The sequence below is a fragment of the Equus asinus genome, chromosome 2, assembly GCF_041296235.1.
Source record: "Equus asinus isolate D_3611 breed Donkey chromosome 2, EquAss-T2T_v2, whole genome shotgun sequence".
NCBI classification, from domain to species: Eukaryota; Metazoa; Chordata; class Mammalia; order Perissodactyla; family Equidae; genus Equus; species Equus asinus.
Genome location: NC_091791.1, coordinates 116,857,425 through 116,876,451, shown reverse-complemented (window position 1 = coordinate 116,876,451; position 19,027 = coordinate 116,857,425). Strand labels below are relative to the sequence as shown.

The window sequence follows — 19,027 nt, the reverse complement described above, 5'->3', positions numbered from 1 at the left end:
GCAAGTTTCCCCAAGAAGCTATATATGCTATGAATCAGAGTCACATATTTAGTACTGTTTCTTTGATAGCCAGATATAGTGTTTTTTTTTTTCTGTTTTGTAATGAAAGTGCCTAACTTAAGCTTTGCTTGCTGAGGCAATCATTTCAAAGAGGCATGCACTTTAAAGATAACTGTCTCAAATAAACACATTGCCAGCCACATGACCAGATAAAGAGCCAGGCCACCTCCCCCACTGAGGTTACTTTGTTTTAGAAATCTTGGTTGACTTTAATAAGTGACCATTTAAGTCACTTTTTTTCCCCTCATGCTTTAAATTCCTGCTGTTATGTTTTAAATTCATCAATAGTGAGCTCATGAAACTCTAGTCCCCTACCTTTGACCCCTAATAAAAACAGAATCCCAGTCCTGTGCACTCTCTCTTTCTCTCTACCTGTGACCTTGCTGTGTGGCCCCAGGTGTGCTATGTCATTTCCAGGTCTTGTAAGTAATAAACTGTTATTTTTTGAAATTTTCCTCATGATTATTGCTGAAGGGCGTCTTGCAATCATAATGAGAACCACAAAGGCCATTCCAACCACAAAATTGCTTGTTGATAGGCTAATACTAGCACAGAACATCAGGAATCAAGGGTGGAAATGAGAGGAGCACAACTTCCTATTTCTCTGAGTGCCCCTTAGCAACAGTTTTGATTCCTCTTCCCATGACTTTATGCTCTGCTGACATAGAGGTCTGAGTTCCGGAGGAAGAAATGCTTCCACCAGGAAAGAAAACAGGGATTCTACTAAACTTGAAGTTAAGACTGCTACTTGCCTACATTGGGTTCCTCATGCCTCTGAATCAACAGACAAGGAAGAGATTTATTGTGCTGCCTGGGGCGACTGATTCTCCACTCAAACAACCTATAGCTGAGCAGTAGGTAAAGCACCAAAACCAGAATTATTCAGCAATATTGTAATATGGGAAAAAAAAATCTCAGTATAAAACTGTGCTCAATCTCAAATACAGCATGGGCAAGTGAGAATTTATAGCCAAATAGCTTGGTAGGGTCACCATTTAGAAAATTACTAATGGGAAACATGAAAGATAAGGGGATATGTGGGTACATCAATCTAACAGAACTCTTGCTGAAGACAGGCCAGGTAGTTCAGGCATTTCCTGCTGTATTATAGGGGATTAGAAAGCCAACTAGATATCAAGGGCAATCATACAAGTACAATGAGTGACTCTTGCCAAACTGACTTAACATAGTTCTTGCTAAGGATTTACAAGAAATGCGCAAAATTGGCCTAGGAGGGGATTCAGGAGCCTGACTAAAGTTTTGTCAAGCAAAGAATCAGTGTCAGTCCCCTCATTTGTTTAAGAAAATAAGGGGGCCGGCCAAAGGCACAGTGGTTAAGTTTGCATGTTCCACTTCTTGGCAGCCAGGGGTTCGTTGGTTCGGATCCTGGGTGTGGACATGGCACTGCTTGGCAAAAGCCATGCTGTGGTAGGCATCCCACATATAAAGTAGAAGAAGATTGACATGGATGTTAGCTCAGGGCCAGTCTTCCTCAGCAAAAAGAGGAGGATTGGCAGTAGTTATCTCAGGGCTAATCTTCCTCAAAAAAAAAAAAGAAGAAGAGACTCTTCTTTCCTTTGAATAATATAAGTCCATTTCTTCTTCAGTCATCCTTTGTTCATTAAGGACCAATTGATTCACCTGTTGAGACCAGGTAGCCGAGTGTTATGTACTGCATAGTGCTAGACATCAGGCATTTAATGATAAGGAGTTTCTATGAAAGAAAAAAGAAAAAAAATAATGTTACAAACTCAGCTTTATTTCAGGGAGCAACCAGTCAAGAAGATTTCTAGTTCTTGGACTCAAAATGTCTTTAGATGATGACACAAGGAGAGCAGTGGAAATTCAATGAATTTCCTGATTTGCAGTTTGAATGTCTGTGGCAATGGCATCAAGGATTCTGGTTAACTTTCTGAGTGGCCCACAAAACAGCTGAGAAGGAGGTTACTAATACATCATCTGTTTTGGTTGTTTCCTTGTCATTCACATCAAGTTATCCAGCTTCAACCTGCAGGACTCGTTGTAGGTCAGGAAAAGGGATGATTTAGTTTCAGTGATTCAACGTCAGAAGGGATAAAATTGAAAATGTTTTAGCCAGATACTGGAGGATCTTGATGAATTCAGAATTTTTTAAAGACCAGCAAAGCATGTAGTGAGGAGCCCCCAAGGTACACCGTAATTTTCTGTTGAAACATAATTTTTTCTCTCAAGTCTCCACCATTGCTGTCAAAGAGAATCAAGTGAGAGTAATTTGTTTGCAAAATAAGTCTAGTGTCATTAAACTTCACCTGATTGTTTACACAAGTGCGGCAAGATTAGTGATATACCCCATAAAGTTTTTGAGTTTTCTTTGCTGGAACTTTACATAAAGAATCTCAGACTGGACTTTTAAGAGCGTCTCAGGGCTAGGAAGTCAAGCCAAGATCTTGCAATTTTGTGTGCAATACTATGGATTTTGGAGAATTCTTTTGTTCTCAAGGCCCCCAAAATATTCTGAGGTTCCTGGGCCTGCCAAGAAGTTACCTTTCTTAGTGTCTAGTAAAGTCTTAGTATCTAGTAAGACAGTTATAGGCCAAGTCTTCTAAGAAAGTCTTTAAAGTCAACCTTAGTTCCTTAAAGCTGTCTGGTCATAATTGATTAGATGTGTATCATTCTCTAATATGACATTCTAATTAGAGCCTTGGTTGTATAACTAATGTTTCTCGTTGTGTTCTGTTACAGGGATAATACATTTTTACTTAACTTATGCAAATAGCAATGTTTCCATAAAGTAAGAAGATTCAATATGAATTTTCAAATTCTGGAGGAATTATGCAGGGCGACAAAGTAGTCATTTCATCTTAGATCATAAAGGTATACTTTAAAAATTGCTGTGTTATTTAAGATGTAGTTTAAGATAAAAAGGTTTCCTTAATTCTGAAAAACTAATAAAAAACAGCAGTGTTTCAAAGAGAAAGTCATAAAAATTATAATCATCCTCATCAGTTTATTCAGTCCCATAGATTTAATTCTTGTTTTGCTTGCTTTGGGGTTAGCAGTTTTACGAAACCATGAGGTTCTTCACTACTTCTGGAAACTCTTACTTAGTCCAGAGGCAAGTTCTCTGAGTTCCTCAAGTGATGGCATTATGGATCTCTCATCTCCTTGCTAATTTTAAGCACTTTCAGACAGACAATAATCAAAGTCTAAAAATTAGTATCTGTGAATGACAAATGACTAAAACTGCCATGGTTAAAGTGTGATGAGAGTTCATTTTATAAGGGAGATTAGTTATTTTGTGGCTTATAACATTTTAATATAATAGTGGGACAATGAGGATATTGTCAAATTTCTATGAACTTCATATAATTTATATAATACCTATATTAGTGACATATATCCACACACATATATAGTGACATATATATCCTACAAAGGTTTATCATCACTTTTTATTTAACAATTCTCCTATATAACTTAACATGCTAAATAAAGCTAATTATTTTAAAATTTATTTTTTACAAGGTGAAAGACAAATTCTTTCAGCTCTTCCAGGGATTCTCCAGGAAATCTAAATGTTAATTTGGGTTCAAAAAAACTTCATACAAAATTTGATTTGGGGAAGTTTCCAAAAATGTAAAAATGATCATTATGAAGCAATACTTAGTTATTCATTTAACCAAAGTGGAAATTAGAACATTTCAAAGGCAAATATAGAAAATTACATAAATCCATGTACGACATAATGACCTTTTGGTCAACAACAAATCACATATATGATGATGGCCCCATAAAATTCTAATGGAGCTGAAAAATTGCTATCATCTAGTGATGATGTAGCTGTCATAGCACAATGCATTACTTATGTCTTTCTGGTGGTGCTGGTGTAAACAAACCTACTACACTGCCAGTCACATAAAAGCATAGCACACACAATTATGTACAGCACATAATAATTAATAATGATAATAAACTACTATGTTACTGGTTTATGTATTTACTATATTATACTTTTTATTGTTATTACAGAGTTACTCTTTCTACTTATTAAAGAAAATTTTACTGTAAATAGTATACTATGTTACTCCAGGAGCAGCCTCATATATCTCATGTTTAAAACATCTCTTGATTGCATCATTTTTTCTTATGCTTGATTTAACCTCATGTTGTTTTGTTCATCATAGACCCTAAGCATACAAAATTCACTGCTAACGTTGCCAATAAGAGGCCAAATTGAGTGACTGACTTGGAAATAAAATTAAGAGTGATTAAGAAGGGCTGGCCTGGTGGCATGTTGTTTAAGTTTGCACATTCCACTTTGGCAGCCCAGGGTTTGCCAGTTTGGATCCCAAGTGCGGACCTGAACACCACTTATCAGGCCATGCTGTGGTGGGCATTCCACATATAAAATAGACGAAGATGGGCACAGATGTTAGCTCAGGGCCAGTCTTCCTCAAAAAAATTGATTAAGGACTATGAAGGTGGAAAATAAGTGATTGTTATTGCTCTTCAATCAGGAATGTCCCATTCCACCAAAGCTACAATCTTAAAGAACAAGAACAAAGTGATAGAGGCTGTTTAAGTATCTGCTTCATTGAAGGCAACAAGACTAACAAAAATTTGAGAAGGGCTTGTATCAGACATAGAAAAACTTCTAGTGACCTGGATTGAAGACTAGACACAGAAATGTATCCTTTTCTGCACCATGACCATGACCCCAAAGCAAAAAATGTGTTTGCAATGCTGAAAGGGAAGGCTAGATGCGTCTACTATCATGAATTTACTGCTAGCTCTGAGTGATTTAACTGACTCAAGAATCATCATACATTAAATAATGTGAAAGTGAGTGGTGAGTCTGTGAGTGCTGATGTGAAGGCAGCTGAAAAATTTTTGGAAACTCTAGATATACTTATTGTGGGGGGAAATTACTTGCAATAGCAAATATTCAATATGGATGAAACCTCCCTATTCTGGAAATAGATGTCTGAAATGACTTTCATTTATAAGGAGGTCAAGTTTCAAGGCTTTTAAGGAATGATAACAATCTTGCTTGTGGGCAATGTTGCAGGTTTTGTGACCTGGCACAGTGAGAATCCCAGGGACTTCAAGCATGTCAATAAGCACACACTGCCAGTGTACTACAGGAGCAATAAGACATCATGGATTATTCAGCTCCTCTTCCAAGATGCCCTCCTGAATAGCCATGCCAGCAAAATGGAGAAGTACTGTTTGGATAATAATGTATCCTTGAAGATTGTGCTTATTATTGACAATGCTCATGGATATCCTTGTTTTATTGGTGATCTTCATCCCAATATCAAAGCAGTGTTTCTTTCTCCAAACACCATCTCTTTGATCCACCTGATGGATCAAGGAGTTATATCAGTTTTTAATCCTACTACCTAAGGAGGACCTTCGCCCTCACTATTGCTGCAACTGAGGAAGATACTGATGCAATTCATAAAGAACTACAACATCTATGACTGCATCAAGAACCTTTCTTGGGTTTGGGGTAATGAATGTATGGATTGACTGAGAGTATGAATGGCATGTGGAAGAAGATGCTCAAGAGGTTTTTCCATGACTTCATATGATTTTCTGAGAACGAGGAGGTTGTAAAAATCAACAAGGCTGTGGTTGAAATGTCAAACAACTTTAACCAGCATGTGGATGAGGATAACTTTGAGGACCTCTTAAAGGTAGTTCCTGAGGAATTAACTATTAAAGAGTTGTTGGAACTGGAGCAGAAACACGTAGCTATAGAAGAGGCAAGCAAAAAGGAAACTGCAGGAGAAGAAAAATAAGAACCCCCCAAAAATTCACAGTAAAGGGTTTAGCAGAAGCTTTTGCAGACCTCAACAAGCCCTTAGAAAGTTTGAAAACATGGACCACAATGCCGGAAAATCTTCATTAATAGAGAGGAATGTTTATGGTGCATTATATGCTTAAAAGCAAATCTATGATAAAAAAAAAAAAGAGAAACAAGCCAAAAAAAAAAAAAAAAAAAAACAAAGCTGCCATGGGCCTATCTCTAAAAAAATTGACACCTCCTAAATAAGAGCCTCAGGCAAGTCATTCAGAAGGTATTCCAGAAGAAGGCATTGTTATCACAGGAGAGGACAGCTTCATGCATGTTATTGCCCCTGAAGACCTTTCAGCCGTACAAGATGTGGAGGTGGAAGACAGTGACATTGATGATCCTTAACCTGTGTGGGCCTAGGCTAATGTGTGTGTTTGTATCTTAGTTTTTAACAAAAAATTTGAAAAGTAAAAAAGAATTTAAAATAGAAGAAGCTTATAGGATAAGGGTATAAAGAAATAAAATATTTTTGTACAGCTGTAAAATGTGATTGTGTTTTAAGCTGTTATTACAAAAGAGTCAAAAAGTTAAAAAATTACAAACAAGTGCCAGCAGGCTAAGGTTAATTTATTATTAAAAAAAGAATAATTTTTTTTATAAATTTAGTGCAGCATAAGTGTTCAGTGTTTATAAAATCTACAGCAACGTAGAGTAATGTCCTAGGCCTTCACATTCACTCACCTCTCAGTCACTGAGTTACCCAGAGCAACTTCCAATCCTGCAAGCTCCATTCATATTAAGTGCCCTATAAAGGTGTACCATTATTCTATCTTTTATATCACATCTTTACTGTATCTTATCTATATTTTGATATGTCTAGATACAAAAATACTTGCCATTGTGTTACAATTGCCTACTCTATTTAGTATACTAACATGCTGTACAGGTTTGTAGCCTAGGAGTGATAGACTATACCATATAGCCTAGGTGTGTGGTATGCTATACTATCTAGGTTTGTGTAAATCCACTCTATGATGTTCACATACAAAATAATCATCTGATTCATTTCTGAAAACATATCACCATCATTGAGCGACACATGACCACAGTTTTAAAAACTACCTGTTTTGATACTGAACCTGAAATGAGTTCGCCCACCCATTGCACAGCAAGCCAGTCTCTGACACCAGGTGTAGTGGAAGAAAGTAGGAATTTTATTTTTGCACAGTGCTGAGCAAGGAGAGAGGGCAGCTAATGCTGAAATCCTAAACTCCCAGAAAAGCTAAAAGGCGGGGTTTTTATTTGGGGTTTTACGTAGGGGAGTGGGAGCATATGGCCTTGTTGGTCGCAGCTTTCCCACCAGCCTGTCTTTGGCCTTGAGACACTTGCAGAGAGGAGGGAGCCCATGAACTTGCTGGTCAGCAGCTTTCCCACTAGCCTGTAAATCTTTGCAGGGAGGAGATGATCCAGGTGGTTGTCCTTGACGGTGTCTGTCTCCATGGAGGATAGTGGATTCTGGAGCCAGGAAGCCAGAGAGTAAGCAGGGAATGAGTATTTTGGTTTTAACCCCAAATATGCTGGGTTTAATGTGGGGAAACCGATATCAGGGTTGGTATCAGTTTTAATATTGAGAAGAGTTAGTTTTCTAAAGTAATCAAAGAACTGATAAAGACAGAATGAAGAAGAGGAAAGTATTTTGAGACACAAAACCTTGGTATTCTAGGCAGAATTATTAAAAGGTAAAGAAAATCTTTTACAATTTCATATTAATAGCAAATTAATAATCTAAGAAAACTTTGTTGCTTTAGTAGAGAGAGGAATTAATTCTGGCTTTGCACTCATACTATTCATTTTAAGGCTAATTTTTAAAAATTGTAAATAAATTTATCCAGTAATTTCCAGCTTTGACCACACATGATAACATTCCTTTTCCAAAATTTCTTTCCCATAAAACTACAATACTTTTCCTTTTAACATTCGTTCAACATTTGTCTTACTCTTTCTTTTTCATTCTTGAGTAAGTAGTCATTCCACAGTAGGAGAAAATTACTTTTTTACTTTACAAAACCAAATCTTTCATATCTTTTCTTATCAAAAATGCATCTTACTTTCCTTGTATACATAGGTTTATTTTTTTCTTTACCCTTGTTAGTCATAATCATTTTACTTATATATATTGATTAGAGTTTTAACAATTAATCACCTTTCTTGTACAGAGAAAACTAGGAATTAAGCAATTGTTAGCTGTTGGCCACATACTATCATTCTTTAGCAAATTTATAACTAAATCATTTCATAATTTTCTAAAGGTATGTGGTTTTTAACAATTAATGTTTCAATATTTTATATTATTTGGAGATGATCTAGATATTCAATAAATATCCTTTATTTATCTTAATTTAGTATGGCTTTAACGTTTTGAGTTTCAAAAAAAAATTTGTGAGATTATTATTATTTTTTAAGATTTTATTTTTTTCCTTTTTTTCCCCAAAGCCCCCCAGTACATAGTTGTATGTTCTTAGTTGTGGGTCCTTCTAGTTGTGGCATGTGGGAGCAGTGCCATGTCTGCGCCCAGGATTCGAACCCATGAAACACTGGGCTGCCTGCAGCGGAGCATGTGAACTTAACCAATCAGCCACGGGGCCAGCCCCTGTGAGATTATTTTTAAGGAGGCATATTATAAAACATAATCATTGTTGAAAAGAATATTTATAAACTTTTATCCCACCAGTATCGATTCAATTAATTTGTTTTTAATAAATATTTTTTAATTGATCATAATAATCTCAAATCTAGCAATCATCCAAAGTTGTTTTTCTTGTTGAAAATTAGGCAAGTATCGAAATAATACAGAAGCAAAGAAAACAAAAAGTTAAACAATTGATTCTTCTGTATTTATTTCTTTTAAATTAATTGCTAAACTTAACATGCATTAAGGAACTTATTTTTAATATACAATTTTTCTCTTGATTGGATTTATAGTTTTAAGCATCTAGTAGAGATAACATTAGTGTTTGAGTACTAAATCCAAGTAGAAAAATATTGTGTTACTATATTTAATGCTGACAACTCTGAGGATGTGCCTGTTTTTATTTTACCAACAATTGTAAAAACTAGTTTTGTTTACCAAAGACATCCTCAGTAAAGGGGAATTTATCATCTAGTGGTCGGAAAGACCACATATTAATAACATGTATGCATGCGGTATACATAAGGGCCCATACATACTTAAGAGACAGATGCAAATAACAACTTTAAAGCTTTCATTCTAAAATTTTAGCTCTGATTCAATAAAATATAGTAACACAGTCTCACTGGTTTAGCTCCACTTTATATTTTCATCTGAATTATGTCTTTGCCAAATGAGGCAAATTAAGGATGCCTGTTTAGCAATGTTTGTGGAGGAGACTTTTAATATTTTCTTTTGAACTGACATGTAATCTGTTGGAGGCTGTGGAGCAGAGGTGATGTGAAGGAGAGGTTTTAGAGAAGCTTTTGGAGAAAATCTAAGGTTTCCCAAAGAGGATTTTGAAATTCTGAGTGATCCTTAGTAAAATCATGTCAACAAGTAAGGAAGTAGACAGAGTGGGCAGAGCATAAACTCAGCAAGGATTCAAGAAGAAGATTTTCAGTCTGCTGAGTAGCTACAATGTTCTTAACTAATGGTAACTTTATACTTATGAACAGAGAATCCTGGGGCTCTAACACAGTTTTGCTTCTTTAGAACTGTCACCCAACTTATAACAAACAGAGAAACCTAGCACTCTAACCCAGCCTCTCTTTGTCTGGGATTCTAACTTACCTTCTAGAGTATACTCAAAATCCTATGAATGAAAATCTGGCCCTACTAGCCTCAAAGCACATTTGTCTAGAGCAATGCTTTGGGAGTGGGACTCACCAATAGATCCCCAATCCATCATTCAGGAGTGGACTTCAAGCCACAAACTTAGGGTCCTGGTGAGGAGGCTGGGGCTCCAATGTTGACTCTGATCTACCTTATTTTCAGAAAATAACTTATCAAGAAAAACCAAAGTTTAAAAGATGTAAAAAAAAAATCCCACTTTATTTAGTACTATTGTAGTAGGGAAAAGGATACCTCAGTATTTGTTTCTCTTATTCCAAAATTCATGGGTCCATGAACCAAGGGACAGAAATGAGAGTGACAATATTTTTGCTTCCTTTTCCCTTTACTTAAAGCTCTGCTAACAAAGAGGTCTTATTTCCAGAGGAAGGAGTACTTCCACCAGGAGACAAAACAATGATTCACCTGAATAGAAATTCATTGTGCCACCTGACCTCATTGGGCTGCTTATGCACTTGAGTCAACATCCAAGGAAGAGATTTTGGGTACTGGGTAAGCTAATCGATTCTGAATACTATCAGAGAAAATCCATAGCTGGACAATAGTTAGAGTGGTAAAAACTGATATAGTCAGGACTATTGTAATAGGTGAAAGAGTCCTCGGTATTCAACAGGGTCAATTCTGAATTGGGCAAGTGAGAATTTGTAGCCAAGGAACCTTAGGGGTGTCAGTGAATGGAAAATTACTATGAGAAAACATGAAGTGTTGTGGATTTTGGCTAAATGGAGCTAAGAGGATTCATGATGAAAATAGGGCAGGCTTACCAGACATCACCTGGTGAATTGCGAAGGATGAGAAACCTGATTAGATATTGAGTGTGATTAGGCATGAAGGATGAGGGACTTAACTGACTTAATAGGGTTCTTGCTGAGGAGTTTAGAAGTAATTGCACAGATGGTCTTATGAGAAGGTTCAGGAGACTGACTAAAGTTTGGTTAAGCAAAGAATTTTTGTTAGTCCCCCTATTATTCCAAGGAGTACGGGGTTATTCTTCTTTCCTTAGAATATATAAGTCCATTTCTTGTTTGCTCACCTTTTGTTCATTAAGTACCTGCTGAATCATATGTTGAGACCACGTAGTAGAGGGTATGCTTTATCATGCTAGCCATCAGGCATTTAATGAGGTGGAATATCTATGAAAACAAGATAAAAATAGATCAAGGTAAAAACCTAGTTTTTGATTCCAGAGAGCAGCCACTCAAAAAGATTTTGTTTTCTTTTGAGGAAGATTAGCCTTGAGCTAACGTCTGTGCTCATCTTCCTCTTCTTTTATATGTGATGCCTGCCACAGCATGACGTGATGAGCGGTGCGTAGGTCCGCACCCGGGATTCGAAACTATGCAAACTTAGCTGCTGTGCCACTGGGCTGGCCTCCACAGAGATTTCTTGATGTTGGGCTCTAAGTGTCTTCAGATGGTGGAGTGAGGACTGTAGTCACAATCCAATGAATTTCCTGTTTTGAAATTTGAATGTTCTGATAGCTTCAGGTTTTATGGTGAACTTACTGAGTGGTGAACATACTTCTTTACAAAGTAACAGGCATAAAATGATCTGTTTGGTAATTTTCTTGAGTTTTATGTCAAGTCATGCAGCTTCAATTTGCAGGGATTTGGGAAACGGGACCTTTTAATTCTCAATGATTCCAAGTCAGAAGAGAGAAAAAAATGGAAATTTTAATTTGGAGATTTGTAGGCAGATATTGGAGCACAACTGGAAAACTAAAGCTTTGGCATGGACTTGCAAATGTTCAAGACAGAACCCAAAATGGTACATTATGGTTTTGCATTGAACCATAATTTTTCTCTCTATAGTCACCACTATTCAATCAGAGATAATCAAAGTAAGATCAATTTTCTTGCAACATGAGTCTAGTTTTATTAAAGTTGTCATGATTATTTACATAACTGCAACAAGAATAGTGATTAACCACATAGGTAACTTGAGTTTGTTTTGCTGGAACTTTTCATAAGTGCTCTGATTTTAGTTTTCAAAGCTTTTGAGGCTAGGAACCCAAGAGAAGGACTCACCACCAGATTTTGCTGGAATGCACGTGGAATTGAGGTAAAAAAGACTCCATTTAGAATTTGATTTGCGAAGTTATAAGAAATGTCAAAAGGTTTGGATATTTGACTAAAAAGGATCACCCGTCACTGTGAAACTAAATTTAATTATCCATTTAGCCAATGAAAAGATTTCAAAGGCAAATAGAGAAACCTACATAGTTGTAAAAAAAAACTAGCTCCTTTAATATTGAGAATTTTTAAACTAATCAATGACCTAGTGAAGGTGACATGAAGCACAGAAAATTATTTTTACACACAAAATCTTCATTTCTCAGGCAGAATAGTTAATAGGAAAGGAAAACTTTACAATTTCTTATTCAGAGCAGACCAATAGTGTAAGAAAACTTTACTTTTGTAGCAGAGACGGAGAACCAAATTCTAGTTTTGCATCAGTGTTTTATAAATTCTAAGGCTAATATTTTAAAAATATTATAAGTAAATCCATCCTCATTTTAATAAACTTTGAACTCACAAGATTCTTTTTTGATGACTACTGCCCACAATTCTTATATAATTGTTTTTCTTATTTTCACTCAGTTTTTGTTTTCCTCATTTTGAAATACCAGTCATTTTATGTTAGGAGAAAATTACTCCTTTTCCTTTAAAGAAAACACATCATTAATATCTATCCTTATCAAAAATATGCCTTACTTTCTCTGCATTAGAGGTTGTCTTCTTTACCCTTATTATTCCTGGCAGTCTTCCTTAGATATATGATAAGATTTTTTACCAGTAGTCTCCTATCTTTTACAATAATAACTAGGAAGTAAGCAATTTTTAACTGCCTGACAGCGACTATCATTCTGTAGTAATTTATGAGTACACTATTCTATAATTTTCTTGAGGCCTAAGACTTTTTCATAGTACAATTTGTCATATTTAAAAACAGACTGAAGTATATTTAGCTTCTCTATACCAAATATAAACAAGAAGCAAAAATTAGATAAACTTATGTTAAGCAATTAATGTTTCAATATTTTACTTTATTTTAAAATGAACTTTGTAGTCAATAATTATTCATTCTTTATCTTAACTTAGTATAGGTTTAAGATTGCAAGTTACCAAAAAGTTTTACTAAACTATTTTTCTGAGACATATTATAATATAGTTATAATAAACTTTATAAAACAATAAATATTATTAAATGTAATTATTAAAAAGTTTATGTATACATGGTATAAATGGACTTGATTTGAACATAAAACAAGAAATTATAAAACTTCTGGAAGAAAATATAGTGGGTAAGATCCATGACATCAGTCTTGGCAATAAAATTTTTAATGACACCAAAGCAAAGGGAACAAAACCAAAAATAACAGTGGCTCTACATAAAAATAAAAGCTTCTGCACAACAAATGAAACCATAAACACAACGAAAAGACAGCCTAACAAATGTGAGAAAATATTTGGAAATCATACATTTGGTAAGGGATTGATATCTAAAATTTATGAAGAACTCATAACACAGTAGCAAAAAAACTCAGGCAATCTGATTATAACAGTGAGAAGAACTCAGTAGATTAGAGTTCAGTAGAAGAACTCAGTAGAATTGAAGAAATCATACAAATAACCAAAAGGAATAGAAAAAGGTGTTCAACATCACAAATCATCAGGGAAATGCAAATTAAAACCACAATATCACTTCACACATGTTAGAATAGCTCTCATCAAAAAGACAAGAGAGAATACGTTTTGGTGAGAATGAGAGAAAAAGGAACCATGTATATATGATGGAATATTATTTAGCCAGAAGAAGAAGGAAACTCTGCCATTAGCAATAACAGGAATGAAACTTGAGGGCATTTTTCTAAGTGAAATATGTCAGAAAGAGAAACACAAATACTGTATTATCTCACTTATGTGTGACATTTAAAAAAACAAACATAGAAACAAGGGAAAGGTTGGTGTTCCTAGAGGCAGTGGGTAGGAGGTGGGGTAAATGGGGAAAGTTGATCAAAAGTGCAAATTTCCCGTTGTAAAATAATTAATTCTGGGGATATAATGCACAGCATAATGACTATAGTTAAAAATACTGTATTTTATAGTGAAAGTTGCAACAAGGGTAAATCAGAAAAGTTCTCATCATAAGATAAACTTTGTAATTGTGTGAGATGATGAATGTTAACTGAATTTATTGTGCTAATCATTTCAAAATATGTACATATATCACACTATTTGTACACTTTAAACTAGTACAATCTTACATGTCAGTTATGCCTCAAAACTGTCATAAAACATGCCAGTGGAAAACTATAAAAATATATATATATTATAAAACAAAATTATTGAAATTTCATTTATAAATTTTATCCCACTAACACATTTAACTCACTTATGCTTATCAATTATGTTTATACTGATTATGAAAATTTCACAAGCTAAATAAATCTCTCCGTCATTCTAAGTTATATTTCCTTTTGAAAATTAGGTAAGTGTTAAAAATCTTGGAAGCAAAGAATCCAAAATTTAAATATTTTTCTTCCTTTTTAAAAATTTTTCAACCATATTTGATATGCATCTAGCAATAATTTTTATTGTAAATTTTGCTATTAGATTTTGTAATCTTAAAAATCTAGTAGAAATAACGTAAGTTTGTGTGACTACTAAATCTGGGTGAAAAAATTGTATGTCTGCATTATGTTTAATGCTGACAACTCTAAACATGTTCTTGTTTTTATTTTATCAAGAATTTTTAAAACTAGCTTTATTTAACAAAGATCATCCCAGATATTGTAACCTTAAAAACATTAGATTAGTTTCCATATTTATGAGATTTTTAAGAATACTCAATTAATAAAAGCACTCATTTATCTCTGAGAAAGCTTGAATATAACTTCTTAAGGGAGTTTATAAATTAATCTTTTAATATTATATAGAGGGAGAAAAAGTTACATACAAATTACATGCATGCATGCACACATATATACATACAGTTTGTGCATACACACAAAAACATTCAGACCAATGCAAACAGACATCTTAGAGCTATAATTCTAAAAGTTTTGTTTTGAGCCAGCAAAACATAGTAATACCATGTCACTGGTTTATCTCCACTTTATATTTTAACCTGAATTAAGAGCAAATGGGAGAAGTTAAAATTGTGTGTTTACCAATATTTGTGGAGGAGACATATAGATTTATTTTGTCCTGATATGTAATCTGATGGAGTCTGTGGAGTATATTTTAGGCTAGTGACTGAGGAGATATCTATCAACTGTTGAAGGTCTCTAAAATCTGAGAGGAAAAATATGTAGTTCTGTTTCTTAAGAGGCTTCTTTCTTTTTTATGCCTGAGATGGTGCATTTTAGGGTCCCATAGTCCCTTGAGTCCTTGATGGAGGGGAGAGGGCCTAAAGTTTGAGTGACTGTAGAGAGTTGAGGGACTGAAGGGGACAGGGAAATGTCTGGCAGAGTGGACAGAGGCATGGAGGAGGTAGGGGTTTGAGTGGAAGTGGAACATATCAAAGGATTTGAGGGAAGATCCAAAGCAGTAAAAGGAGGAAGAAAGAATAAAGACAATGGGAAGAGAGAGGTTTAAGGAGTCTCTTTGGGAAGACCTTAAATTTCCCAAAGAGGCCATAGAAATTCCAAATTATCATTAGGAAAATCATGCCAACAAGAAAGAAAGCAGACATATTTGGCAGAACACATTTCAGCAGGAGTTTGAGAAGGGAATTTTTCGTCCACTGAGAAGCTCATGTGTTCATAAACAATTTTTATACTTTTAGTTTCTTTGCAACCTTGGGAACTTCTGGGTGAAATATGAAACTGCTCCCATACACAGAGGTCAAGGAGAGATTGAAGAAAGAGGCAGAGCACTCCAGATTGTTGAGTGGTAAGTTTAATAAGCAAAGGAATACATGAGGCTTGTTTTGGGTGGCTGCAAGATGAGAAGGTCTCTATAGCTGTCTGCCAGAATCTTAAAAGTTTTTATAGAGGCCTTAACTTGGTTCAGCCATGTATTATATGCCATCCGGATGGTCTCAACAACACTGTATGCTTTCAGGGTTGTGTCCTTAGAAGAGCTCCCATTGTGGTAATGGTAGATAGAGTATACATTCCAAGTATAGAAGAGGTGGTAAGTAACCTATGATTGCCCAGGATCAGCTCATGGGTCAACCAACAGTCTTGTCCTCTTGATTACCTCCTCCAACACTTATGAATGTAGAAACTGTGACTCTTAACCAAGATTCTGCTTCACTGGCACTCTAACTTAGCAAGTGTTCATCTAGGACAATAACCCAGGTTCATATAAACAGGGAAATAAGCACTCTAACCTAGTCACTCATTGCCTGGGACTACTACCTACCTTCTACATTATACTCAAAACTTTAGGGCTCAAAATAGTTCCCTACCAGCTACAAGGGATGTTTGACTGGATATATGGTATGGGAGATGTACTCACCAATGGATACCCAGTCAGTCAATAAGAAGAAAAGGGCTGCAAATGTTTCTGGGTATGGACTCTGGATTCCAATGATCCTATCCTAGTCGCAACACCATATTTATCAGAGATAAACCAGAGCTGGACATAGACAAAGCAGGAAAAACAGGTTTTATTCAGGAATATTTCAATACTGAGGAAAAGTGACCTTAGTATAGATCTAGTCTCTATCCGAATACAGCATGGGCAATTGGGAATTTACAGGCGAGGTGCCTGGTGGTGTTTAGTAGATGGAAAGTTACTATGAGGAAAAATTAAGGGTAAGGAGGATACACTAAACTGGCTAAACTGATTTAATTGGATTCTTGCTGAAGACAGGCTTGGTTGATCAGACATCACCTGGTGGATAGTGGAGGCTGAGAAACCTAATTGGATATTGAGAGTGATCAGACATGGGAGGAGAGACTCTTGATACACTGTCTTAGAAGGGTTCTTGTTAAGGGTTTTACAAAAAAGTTCACAGATTGTCCTTGAAGAAAGCTCAAGAGCATGACTAATGTTTGGTGAACCAAAGAATCTTTGTCACACTATCAAAGGCAAACTGAACAACTACTACAGTAAAGAATAAAATGTCTGGAATAGGGCCTATCCCTTAGGGTGTTTTTTAGCATTATCATGCCCTTTGATCAAGGTCAATTGAAAACTACAACAACCCAATCCAAGTAATACAAGTAATAAACAAGACCCTTCAGGAATGAAGGTTTGGGTGCCCCAACCAGGTAAAGAAACTCAACCAGATGAGGTTGCTGCTGAGGCAAAGGAAATAGAGAATGGGTACTAGAATAGTGTAGATATAATACCAGCTTTGACCTTGTGACCAGTTACAGAAAGGAGGAGGGCAATTGTCATGAGTATTTCCTTCTTCTTTTGTTATGAATATGTTTGTGTGTATACATACGTATATTAAGCAATGCTTTGTTTTCTATTTTCTCTTATTCCTTTATCATTTAACATGGATGTGTTGACAATATCATATATTTGTGTCATTAAGTTTACATCATATATTTGTTAGGAACATAAAGAAGAAGAGTAAACCTCACTTAAGGACTTTCTTTTTTCTTCTGGGAAAGGAGCTTGTTTTTAGCTGTACACAGCATAGATATATCATGTTAGGCAAGATTATAATCTCATTATTGTCTTTATTTGGAGATTAAGATCATTTAACATGATGTAGATAGATGCCAAGGTGACAAGGGGTGGACTTGTGACAGTTCACTTTATTTGTCAACTGGACTCAACTAAGGGAATTTCAAGTAGCTTTGTAAACATTTTTTGGGAGTGTACCTTACAGGCCACTGGAAGAGATTAGCATTTGATTCAATAGACTGAGTAAAGAGATTTTCCATCACCAACGTGGGCAGGGATTGTCCAGTCAGAGGACCAGAATAGAACAAAAAATTGAAAGAAGAGTAAATCCCTATCTCTCCTCTTGAGCTGGATGTCTATCTTTTCCTATCTTAAGGCAACAGTTCCTGGACACACTCTGTGGTTATTATTCCAATTCTAAAATGCATAATTGGAACAGAGATACTTAGCAGCTCACAGAATCCCTTCATTGGTCCCTTGACCTGCAGAGTGAGAGGTATTGTGGTGGGAAGGGCAAAATGTAAGTCATTAGAACACCTACCTATAAACAGAGTAATTTAAAAGGAACACCTCATTCCTGGAGGGATTGCAGAAATTCATGTCACCATCAAGGACTCGAAAGATGCAGGGTGATGATTCCCACAACAACTCATTTATCTGTTCTATTTGGCTTGTGCAGAAAACAGCTAGATTTTGGAGAATGACAGTGGATTATCTGAAGCTTAACCTAGTGGTGACTCTAACTGCAGCTGCTGTACCTTATGTGGTTTCATTGCTTGAGCAAATTTATACATCTCTTGGCACCCAGTTTGCAGCTATTGATCTAGAAAATGCCTCTTCTCACTACCTGTCAACGGTGCCCACAATAAGCATTTTCTCTCTGATGAGAAGGCCAGCAATACACCTTTTCTGTTCTATCTCTGGGTTATATCAACTACCAAGATCTATGTTACAATTTTAGTTTTCAGGGATCTTGATTTCTTTCCCTTCCACAAGATATCACACTCATCCATTACATTGATGATATTGTTCTGATTGAACCTATTGAGCAAGAATAGCAACTGCTCTATACTCTTTCACAAGATGTTTGTACAGCAGAGGATGGGGACTCAATTCAGCTAAAATTCAGATGTCTCCTGCCTCAGTGAAATTCTAGGGGCCAGAGTTACAGGGCTTTTTAAGATATCCTTTTTAAAGTGAAGGGTAAATTGTTGCATCTGTCCCCTCCTACACCCAAGAAAGAGACAGAATGCCTGGTGGAACTCTTTGGATTTTATTTTATTTTATTTTATTTTATTTTATTTTTTTATTTTGAATACTTTTACTGGTATTGTCTTTTATTTTTTTTTATTTTTTTTTTATTAATGTTATGATGGATTACAAGCTTGTGAAATTTCAGTTGTACATTTTTGTTAGTCATGTTGTGGGTACACCACTTCCCCCTCCGTACCCTCCCCCCACCCCCCCTTTTCCCTGGTAACCACCGTTCAGATCTCCTTCTCAATATACTAATTTCCACCTATGAGTGGAGTCATATAGAGTTCGTCTTTCTCTGACTGACTTATTTCGCTTAACATAATGCCCTCGAGGTCCATCCACATTGTTGTGAATGGGCCAATTTCGTCTTTTTTTATGGCTGAGTAGTATTCCATTGTGTATATATACCACATCTTCTTTATCCAATCATCAGTTTCTGGGCATGTAGGCTGGTTCCACGTCTTGGCTATTGTAAAT

The 19,027-nt window shown here is 35.7% G+C and overlaps 1 long non-coding RNA gene across 3 annotated transcripts in view; it reads left to right on the top strand.

Moving 5' to 3' along the window:
- The first annotated feature begins 402 nt into the window (after positions 1 to 402).
- Positions 403 to 19,027, top strand: part of LOC123282408 (uncharacterized) — a 149,157-nt gene continuing 130,532 nt past the window's right edge. Inside the window, exons 1-4 of one of the 3 annotated variants that reach the window (XR_011498015.1) lie at positions 403 to 482; positions 2,782 to 2,913; positions 10,066 to 10,193; positions 15,492 to 15,598. This is a non-coding gene — a long non-coding RNA (uncharacterized lncRNA). The remainder of the gene's footprint in view (positions 483 to 2,781; positions 2,914 to 10,065; positions 10,194 to 15,491; positions 15,599 to 19,027) is intronic. The other 2 variants (XR_006522470.2, XR_006522471.2) reach the window with 2 other exon arrangements.